The 11,428-nt window shown below is 40.0% G+C and overlaps 1 protein-coding gene across 1 annotated transcript in view; it reads right to left on the bottom strand.

Moving 5' to 3' along the window:
• Tanc2 (tetratricopeptide repeat, ankyrin repeat and coiled-coil containing 2) overlaps positions 1–11,428 on the bottom strand; it is a 99,331-nt gene that overhangs the window by 70,865 nt on the left and 17,038 nt on the right. The gene's annotated exons all lie outside the window — the stretch shown is intronic.

Raw genomic sequence — 11,428 nt, 5'->3', positions numbered from 1 at the left:
GCAGTGTATTATTTGTTGAAACTGTACTTCCGATTTGATTTGAAACTGTCTCATTGCTATATGTTTATCAATAAAACTGTAGGAAAAAAAAAGTTATAGATCTCAGCATCTTTCACCTAGACTGTTGCTTATAGCTAGTGTCCCAATATGCAGTCTTACCTTCTTTACTCTATCTTCCATATGTTTTCATAGTTATCTTTCACATCATCAGAGTCAACTAAGCATTTCCTCCTCCTCAAACAGTTACAAAGGCCCTCTATTAGTTACATACTAAATGCGAAGTCTTAGGCATGGAGTTCAAGGCTTTTTTCCCTCCTATCATTCCTTCTTTCTGATCATGCACCTTATTTTCTCATTATAGGTGACTACAGTTCCCCACAGTAGGAACTAAAAACCTACACATTTCTTCTCACTTTTGTGTTGCTATTACCTTTTTTCTCTGTCTGCAATGCTCTCCCAGCCTTACGCTGCCTTTAGAAATCCAACCCCTCATCCTTCAAGCCTGAACATTCTGTATTGAGGCTCTGTACCAAATCTCTCTCTCTCTCTCCTTCTCTCACTCCCTCTCTCCCTCTCCTGAAGAACACTTCCTCGTTGTCTAGGTCCTATGATACCTTACACTAGTGGTGGTGAGCCTTTCCAGGATACAAACAGCTCCTTGTAGCACATATACCTTAGGCCACTGCTGCCATATACTATCGCATTTGTTGGTTGCTATGTGCCTAAATAAAGCTAAGCAGATAGGCATCAGGAAGAATGCAAGGATTTCCAGATCCACTTCACAATATACTACTCAATTGGCCTGGACTTTATAGGTACTTTTCTTGTTCCTCTGTAAGACTGAAATAGTGTAAATATAACTTAAATATTGAGAATAGATTGATATTCCCTATACTTTTTGCCTATCTTAAAATTTTGGCCTATAGCTAAACTTTGGTTTGGTTGCACTACAATATGCTAGTTGCTATCCATTCTTAGAAAAAGATACCCACGCATCTGCAAAAACTCTTGCTTCTAGCCAGGCATGGTGACATATGCCCAGAATCTTAGTATGCTGAGCAGCTGAGGCAGGAGGATCTCAAATTTGAGGTCAGCCTAGGAAGGTAATTTATTATTTAGCTAGATCCTGTCTCAAAATAAAAATGAAAAAAAGGGGTGGGGACTGTGGTTCAGGATAAAGATCCTTCTCTAGTATTAGAAAAAAATTCTTGTTTCTGACTATAGTTTACTAATCAGTAATTACTTTTGCATTTTTCCTTTCATGGTTTGTTTATTTATTTATTTATTTATTTATTTATTTATTTATTTATTGGCGGTACCAGGGATCGAACTGAGGATCTTGTACTTACCAGGCAGGTGCTTACACCACTAAGCTATATCCCTGGTTTCATGGTTTTTATAAAAGCTAAGTTTTAAACATATTTCTAGTTATCTTGTGCTACTGTTTCATATTCAATGTGGACACGGAAGAGCCAGATAAACATGAACTCTAAATAGTGATTATAAGTCAAATATTCCCAAGAGGTATCTCTGTACAAATGTATGAAACGGTATTATTTCTCTGTAGACTTAGAATCTGGACAGCGATTTGCTGTACTCATCCACTTTGCCTCAGACTTTCCTCTGTCTAGCTTCTAGTCTGTTGAGTCATCACTGGCCCTAAAATAATGGACATCTTTTGTATGTCCCAACAATAAAGCTGTAGGCCTCAGGAGGCAGAAGCTATGACTCCACTGAACTGGCACAATGTGAAACATCAACAGTTGACACAGAAAGATTTGCCACTTCTCTCTTCCTCTCCAACTCTGTTTATACTTGTAGCATAGAACTTTGCTCTGAATTCTAGCTAGTAATAAATCTGTCTGTTAAAATAATTGACCTGTAAGTCCTGGTAGACAAACTTATCTTACATCTGTATTTCCTGCAGTGCTGAACATAGAATCTTGAATATATTAATTAATGTTCACTAAATTCTAGCTAGTGTGTTGTGCCTTCACCACTAGTGAGAAATGGTAGGAAGTAGAGTGAAAGCAAACAAAAAAAAGACATTATCTGTGGATCTTTCAGAAGAGTTTTTCAAATAAGTAGTAAGCTTAAAATTAGTGCAACTTATTCATTTACTAATTCTTTTTTTTTTTTTTTAGTGGAACCGGGGATTGAACTCAGGCCCTTGTGCTTGCCAGGGAAGCGCTTATTCCACTGAGCCATCTCCCCGGCCCCCACTAATTCATTGTTAAAAATATTTATTGTGTGCCTACTGTGTGTCAGGCACTCTGTAAACTCACTCATGCCTTAAAAGGGAAAGTGAACAGCAAAGTATAACCTAGTGAGTGATACAGATTAGAAAGGACATAGAAGGCTGCTATGGTTCAGACAAAAGCCAGAAGATCAGATAAAGTGACAAGCGGAAGTCCCTCTAGGGTGACATTTAAACTGAGCTTGGAAGGAGGACGGACATTTCTAATAAGCCAGGGAAATGATTCCAGGTGAAGCAAACTGTCAACTGCACACTCCCAGAAGTGAGAAAGAGCAAGTTCTAGGAGCTGGCAGGAAATAATAAGTAAGAGAGAGAATGAAGGAGCTCAATTCAGAGAGGCAGGCAGAAGGTAAATCTCATCTGGCTTTGATTTTAATCTGATCTTAAGAAGCCACTGAAGAATTTTCAGAAGTTATATGGTCAGAATTGTGCTTTATAAAAATCCCTCTGGCTGCTGGCGGACAATGGTATGGAGGAGAGTAAGAGGCAAGATCAATCGAGAAACTAAAGTAATCCATGTGAAAGTCCCTGATGTGATTAGTACAAATGAAAATAAATGAGGGATGGCAAGATAGCTCAGCAGACTAAGCTCCTGCTTAGGCAAGTGCAGGGACCAGGGTTTGATCTTCAGCACCACATGCCATGCTGGCCCCATCATTGGGCGCACTGTCGGACTGTAACCCCAGTCCTGGGGAGGCTGAAAACAGGAGGATCACTATGAGTCTGAGCTGCGTAGTGAGATCCTGTACCAAATATAAAATAAAATAGGCTACTTACAAGTAAAATTTGAGTGGTAGGATCAGTGAGATATATTGAAGGCTGTAGTATATTAATGTCTCAGAGCTGTGGGTTTTCATGGTTAAGAGCACAGAGATGTCTGCATTTGACAATCATCTAGAGATGGTTGAGAGAATTCCTCTACTTATGAAAGAAAACATGCTGTCAGGTCCTACTAAGGGCAATAACTCCTTCTGATTGCTGCACTTTTTTTTTTTTGGCGGAACCGGGGATTGAACTCAGGCCCTTGCGCTTGCCAGGGAAGCGCTTATTCCACTGAGCCATCTCCCCGGCCCCTGCACCATTAATCTTGGCTTGATAACCAAGGAAAACTTGTGGGATTCTTATCTTCTCATTAGGGTTAGCTTCAAAGATTCATTAATGGGATAAATTAGCTTCTATTTCGTACGCTACTTTCACTGTAAAAACTTCTTTCAATTATTTACCCACTTAAATACCATTTTAAATACTTAGATGAAATTATTTTACTTTTTATTTATTTTTCTGTATTTAGGACAGGGTCTACAGGGTCTCATTATGTAGATCAGACTCTAGTGATTCTCCTGTTTTCAGCCTCCCAAGCGCTGGGATTACAGGTGTGCCACCACTCCCAGTCTTAGATGAAATTATTTTAAACTGCTATTTTCTATATTAAACACAACCACCTTGAAATAGTATTACTTTCTTATCACAAAGCCAAGCAATACGCAATGTAAGTCCCTTCTGCGTTTTGTTATCTGGCTTTTTTATAATAGTTCATGAAAGAATAAACACTAAGCACTTGTGTTTGTGAAACCATAAATGATGATCTCCCCATCATATCATAAACAGAACAATTTCTATGTACATAGACTGACAGCAAATTTCTCATGAGGCTATAACACTAAAAATAAGTAGTTTTCAGTTTTAGCTGGGTTTGGTGAAGAATTCTGACTACCAACTTTTCCAAACTTCATTTTGGATTTGAAAAAGGAAAAAAAAATATTGCAGCCCATCATCTGATGGTTAAGGCAGTTTTAAAGATGGTAACAATTTACTAACAGTTGTAGACCTCATGCTGAGATTAAATACCTTCATATAATTGAAAGACAGGCAAGCATTGGTAAACTGAGTACATTTCATGAATCACATCACAAAACCATGAACTTGTGTTATAAGAGTAATATTTCAAATCTGAGTTTCAAATTTATGTTTAAATGGGATTAGAAACTGTGTTAAATAATAGGAACAGTATTCATGACAAATTAAATAACTACCCAGTAATATTACAAATCAGGGAAATCTATCCCTGAAAAGCACACGCCCAAGCTATGCTGTAAGAAATTTATAATCTGGGCATGACAGTGCACAGCTATAATCCCAGCACTTTGGAGGCTGAGGCAGGAGGACTGCCACAAGCTTGAGGCCAGCCTGAATTACACAGTGAAACGGTCTCAAAACAAAAAAACAAAACAAAAAAGGAGTGACTTTCCCTTAATGGTAGATGCAGATCTAGACGCTGAGAAGAGTGAAGAGCTAACATTTCCAGGGAGAAAGATCATCTGCTAATACTTAAATGTCAGTGAAAGATGTCTGGTATGCCTCCATTTCCTTTGTTTTATCTCTTTCAAAACTCATGAAAGTTGATTTAGTTCCAAGAATGCCTTTTCTCTTCCTCAGTTTAAATGATTTGCTGAATTATCTCCTCATGTTTTTAAAAAGCAAAACCCACTTCCCAAGTCCAGGGTTTACTGTGGGAGCCTGCAGTGGACAGCAGAAGCAGTGACCCTGAATTTGAGCTCCAGTGAGGGTAAGGATGAATGTTATTTTGCTTGGAGGGTCGTGCTTAGCCTAAAAGAACAAAGTCACCAAGACTACAATGTTTTCTCATTCTACAAGAAGCCAGGCTGTATTGATCACTGGCACAGCCAGTTACTTTACATTTAGGAGAAGATGCCCTCTTTTCTACCTAATACTGCTTCTCTGATATTTTGCTTTGTGGCACAGAAATTGGAGCATCAGGTCTTCAATGCATAATTCACTAAGTAAATGTGTAATTTATGACCAAAATAAATTAAGAACAATCTTTTTTTTTTTTTTTTTAAATTTATGTATTTGGTACAGGGTCTCACTACACAGCTCGAACCCTTAGTGATCCTCCTGTTTTCAGCCTCCCCGGCACTGGGATTACAGGTGTGCACCATCACGCCCAGTCTCAGCTGCTGGCTAAGTGCACCCACCTGTGGGGCCTGCACAGACTGTGGTGTGGAGGATGGAACCTTGTCCCTGAGCTTGTCAAAGCAGGCACTTTAGTCTGCAGAGCTAGCTCATTGGCCTAAGAACAATCTTGACGAATCACTAATTACAACAATCAACTCTGGTCATAAAGAAGTAAGTACTCAGCTACTCTCATAGATAAAAATAACTTGGGTAGCCTTTTCCCTTCCCTGTTCATTCAACATATTTACCACTTTTTATTTGAGGAAATCAGATTAAACCAAATTAGTCTTAGTCACTTTTCTTGCTGCTGAGACAACATACCCTTTCCCAAAGCTAAAGGAGGAAAGACTGATTTAGCTCACAATTTGAAGAGGTTTCAGCTCATAGTTTGCTGGCTCCAAAGCAGAGAGGCAATGCAGAGGTGAAACAGTCGTTGGCAACCAGGCAGACAAGACCAAGCAAGGGATGATGACAGCTCTTTCTATTCCTTGCATGTATCCAGGCTCGTCAGGATGGGCAGTGCTCATAGCCTTAATCCTTGTGTCCTTGATCCTAGCATTGCACCATGACTCAATTCCAGCATTACATACTCTAGACCCTGAAACTTCTGAAAAAGCCTCACATTTATGACTGAATGAGGTTTCAACATCTCAACACAAATGTCATGATCTCATAGGTTATATCAGCTCAATGTTCACTGTATAAAGTTTGCAACAACCTTTCAGCACCCAACAGTCTATTCTCTTTTACATTTCTACCATCAAAGGCACCAATAGGTTGAATAACAAAAGCTAGTGCCTGTTATGGTTTGTGTGCATTTGTCCCCCCAAAGCCTCATGCAGTCATTGAGGTGCAGTTCTTTTCTTTTTTTTTTTGGCGGAATCGGGGATTGAACTCAGGCCCTTGTGCTTGCCAGGGAAGCGCTTATTCCACTGAGCCATCTCCCCGGCCCCTTGAGGTGCAGTTCTACAGTTCGTGATTAATTCATAATCCAAGGCTGGGATCATGGGTCTGAGTACTGGTGGGATTATGAGTGTGATTGCTACACCCAGCCTGGGGGCGAACAGCCTGAATGTAATGTATGGGACACAGAGAAACAGACTTGTTCTCTGTTGTCATTGTTGTTGCTACTCCTCCCTCTGCTCTCTGCTCTTTGCTGCTGCCATGAATGGTTGCTTTCAGCAATGTGCTGCTCTGCCTTGGCGCCAGCTGAGTATGGACTAAAACCTCCAGTAACTGTGAGCTAAACAAACCTTTCCTTCCTTCATCTGCATGCTGGGTATTTGTCCCAGCAACAAGAGTAACTGAGACAGTGCCCTATTCTTTCAACCACCTTACTTAAAATGTACAAGTTGCCACAAATGGATTTTTTTTTTTTTTTACTATTAGCCTAATAGCAAGGATTAGTTCTTTATATTGTTGAGTTAATCTGATATCTCTGTGTCTGTGGGAATAAAATAACACAGATTAAATTCAGGGCATGGCAAAGGTACAACAATGATACAGTGAAAAAAGTAAGCAGAAAAAGATGAGATCTAAGGTTTGTGTGCTTCAAGACGCTCTTTTTTTGGTGTGGTGGTGGTAACGGAGATTGAATCTAGGGCCTTGCACACTTGTACATAGTAGGCAATATACCACCACTACATTTAGGAACGTACTACATTCCTATCCCCAGTTTTTTTTTTTTTTTTTTCTCTTTGTATTTTAGGGAAGGGTCTACAAGGGGTTTAGGGTCTCACTACTACACTGGACTCATAGTGATCTGCTTGTTTACAGCCTCCCAAGAGCTGGGACTACAGACATGCGCCACCATGCCCAGTCCCAATTGTTAGCTCAGTGTGCCCTGGGGGACGCAGGGCCAGCACGGCAGGCCTGGGAATTGAACCCCCGGCCCCTGCCTCTGCTTGCAGGTGCTTTAATCTGCTGAGCTATTTAGCCAGCCCTCCCAGTTCTTTTTTGTTTTATTTTTAAGACAAAGATGCTCAGATCTTGAACTTGTGACCCTCTTGCCTCTGCTTTCTGAGTAGCTGATCCTATAGGTATGCACTATCTATCATGGCTAGCTAAGGAACATACTTTTACCTAGAATGCAAATCTAAAAGCTTATGATATCATAAGGAAGTTTTGATAAACAAAGAATTTTTGATAACAATTTTTTAGTGATCCTTTGCTTACATTTTGATAAAAACACAAAGCCAGGAAAATATATTTCTATAACTCATTTCTTTTGGTCACAATTATACCTTTATGCAAAATTAAATCATTTTCTCTGGTATATTCATTCTCTGGCCAGATTCTTGGACAACAGACAGTCTCCGCCCACCCCCAGTGCTATGAGTTTAACTTGGGGTCTCCACACTAAGTTGTATCCCCACCCCCTTTCTGTTTTTATTTTGAGACTAGGTCTCATTAAGTTGCCCAGACTGGGCCTGAGCTTGTGATCCTCTTGCCTCAGGGACCCAGAATTCTGAGATTACAGGTGTGAGCTACTTACACAGCTGGCTGGCTGTATAACAGTACTGTACTTAAAGTATGGTGATGTACTCTGTAATCCCATCTGTGTGGCATGCTGGAGCAGGAGGACCTCAAGTTTGAGCCTAGCCTGAGCAATGCAGTGGCTCAGTGAGACCTGTCTCAAATAAGAAGGGCTGGAGAGGTAGCTCAGCGTGAAGCTCTTGGTTTAGTTTCCACTGCAGATGGGAGGGGATGGGGAAGGGAGAAGAAACTCAACCTCAAGTGAGGCACTGACCTCTGTCTCTGCTGGTTTTTCTTTTCAGTGCCATTCTCAGTTTTTCTTCTTCTTCTTCCTTTTTTTTGGACAGAACTGGGGATTGAACTCAGGCCCCTGCGCTTGCCAGGGAAACTCTGATTCCACTGAGCCATCTCCCCAGCTCCTCAGTCTTCCTTCTTTAGCTCAAGTAGAAGCTACTTCCTTGGGTGGCCTATTTCTAAGGAAGATTAACTACTTTTTGACATCAATATATTATTCTCCTTTGTGTCTAATTCTCTAATAAGGTCAACAAATTCAGGATTAAAACTGAAAGGGAAGGAACATGGACTAAGAGAAATAAGCATGTTGTATTGCTTTGGAGAGTTCTCTGTATACATAGATACGTACATTGGTTCACTTGGTGTGACTTTAAAGCAAAGAGTTGGTCTTGTCCAGTCTATTGAAATACAATAGCTATGGAGAGAAGTAGGAGAGGAAATGGAAAATAGAAGCAGAAACATATGGCTTTGATATGGCTGCATAAAAACTGTATTTTAGCTGGGTGTCGTAGTACACACCTGTAATCCCAGCACTCAGAGGGCTGAGGCCAGAGGACTGCCAAGAGTTTAAGGCTAGCCTGGGCTACACAGTGAGTTCAAGGCCACCCTGAAGTACAAACTGAGATCTTATCTCAAAAGACCAAACAAGCAGTGCAGTAAACCCAACCCAACCCAACCCAACCCAACCCAACCCAACCCAACCCAACCCAACCCAACCCAACCCAACCCAAACCAAACCAAACCAAACCATTATTTTATTCTTTGGGAATCCCTGAGGATTTCATGCTTGGTCAGGATATTAGTTCAGTGGTAGACTGATTGCTCTGCATCTCTCCTTTCAATCCTCTGAGATGTCCTAGGCTGGGAGAGCACATTGGAGCACGAGTTGTCTGAAGTTGATCTCAAATGCTTATTAGGTAATTTTAGGTTAGCCCTTTTCTTAAACACGCAGTTGCTAACTCTATGTATTAAGCACTGACAGCAATATAAGATTTACAGTAATCCTTTACACCCTACCTCTGTGGCTTTACTTTTTAATGTTTATTGGTACCAAGTGTCAACTACAGTCTGGAAATACTAAATGGAAAATATCAGAAATAAACACTTCATACACTTTAAATTATGTGCTGTTCTGAGTAATGTGATGAGATCTCATGCCATCTCACTTGTCCTAATGGGGTATCGAATCCTGCCTTTGTCCAGTGTGTCCATGCTGTATGTACTACCTGCCCACTAGCCACTTAGTAGCCCTATTGGTTATTTTAGGATTACAGTACTATAGAGTCTGTGTTCAAGTAACTGTAATAATGGCCCTTAAGCCACTACTGGCAATTTTGATATGCCAAAGAGAAGACATAAAGTGCTTGCTTTATGTGAAAAGTACAATATGATATTCTGACATTCATATAACTTTTATTACAGTACATTGTTAAAATTGTTTTTATTATTAAATAGTGTTATAAATTTTAAGGGTTAGTGAGAGAGCTCAGTAGACTAAGCACCTGCTTAGGCAAGTGCAGGGATGGAGTTCGATCCCTGGCACATGTGCCACGCTAGCCCTGCCCCCAGGAGCGCTCAGCTGGCCACAGAATCTGGGTGTGGTGGTGCATGCCTGTAGTCTGAGGATTGAGGAGTCTAAAACTCGGAGGATCACTACAAGTCTGCGCTGTGTAGTAAGACTCTGTATCAAATACATTAAAAAAAATTCAAACTGTACCTAATTTATAAATTAAACTTTATCATAGGTATGTATAAATAGGAAAAGCTATAGTACCTATACGGTTTGGTCTACTTGCAGTTTGGGGGGGGTCTGAAAATCTGTAAGGGGGAGACTACCATACAACAAAATCCTTTTGAAAAGGCCATACAATTTATGTAACACACTGAGGCTGTTTTTGGTTTGTTCCTAAAATTCTGTGCCGAGATGCTAACAGCTGAAGAATGTCAAACGTATTAGTCATAGGATTTAGTTGAGGCACACATTAATGGTCTCTACTACTACAAAGATGGGGGAGGGAGAAGAACATACTCTGGCTCATTCCTTTGTGCTCTGTACTACTGTAGGTGCTTATCTCTGAGAACTCACTTAATTCTCACCAATCCCAAGAAAAACGTACAATATAATGCTTTTCTATGGGTAAGAAAACAAAGACTCAAAACCATCATGTAACTTTTTCCAAAAGTCATAGTTCTAGTGGTAAGACAGACATACACATAACCCGACTCAATAATTCCACTTCATTCCACTATAGCATGTTTCTTTTAAAATTTTTTTCTTCATTATGGAAAATACCATACATTCTACTGCCTGGTTTACCACCACTATCAGAATCTGGAACTAATTACCTAATGAATCAGCATGAATTAGGTGGAGCAGCATGCCCACAAGTACAGCTGTCTGTGGAACACAGTCACACAGGCAGTAAAACCCCAGCATCATCAGATTTTCAGGCTCTCTGATGTGAGAAACAGTCAAGTTTGGCCTATCTTATTTTTGTGCCAGAATAAACTCTGGAGTTACATTGTTGGAGTCTTGTTTCCAGGAATTCAATATTTTTAACTTTTGAAATCACCTACTTTTGTTTTTTTTGAGTTGATAAAGATTCTCAAGTTAGGGTTAAGTTTATGAGGAAAGAGTGCGGGGGGGGGGGCAGTTAATTAATAATGTCTGCCATGGATGCAAGCATAGAGAATGGTAGTACTTGCCACATTTTAGTATTGTATCCCTCCTCTCCTTACCTACTTAATATTTTATGACTTTGGGCTGGTGATTCAGTTCCTTTAAGGCGTTTAAGGCACATGGGAAAAATGATACATTATCTAAATGCAGAGTGATGAGATTATACCATTTCATCAAGTCTTTATCAGTTATAGGGTTTGAGATATTTTATTCTTACTTTTTTTTGTTATTTCAAGACAAAGTCTTGCTATGTAGCCCAAATTAGACTCAATCTCATGATCTTGTCTCAAGTGTTAGGATTACAAGTGAGTACTAATCACCATTTTATTTATTTATTTATTTTTTTTTGGGCAGAACCAGGGATTGAACTCAGACCCTTGTTCTTGTCAGGGTAGTGGTTATTCTATTGAGCCATCTCTCTGGCCTAGTCACCATTTTAAAAAGGTTAATAATAATTTAAAATTAATCCTGTTAGAAGATGAAGAGCTGAAAAATATGTCAGAAATGTTTAACGCCTATCTTTTTTTTTTTTTTTGTTGTTGTTGTTGTTCCTCGCATGCCTTTAGGGCACGTTTGGCCAGCAGGAGAGTTGTGAGGTTCGAACTCCAGCCACCTGAGGCTGACAGCTTTGTGGAAGCAGCCACTTAAAGGACTGAGCTAGGCCCAGGCCCCCTCAACACCTATCTTAAGCACAGCTTGTGATGGGTCACAAGAGATTATTTAGGGAAAACACAGGAATGTAAGGA

This window comes from Octodon degus, unplaced genomic scaffold (genome assembly GCF_000260255.1).
Source record: "Octodon degus isolate 3935 unplaced genomic scaffold, OctDeg1.0 scaffold00033, whole genome shotgun sequence".
Lineage (NCBI taxonomy): Eukaryota > Metazoa > Chordata > Mammalia > Rodentia > Octodontidae > Octodon > Octodon degus.
This window is presented reverse-complemented; position numbering and strand designations above follow the sequence as displayed.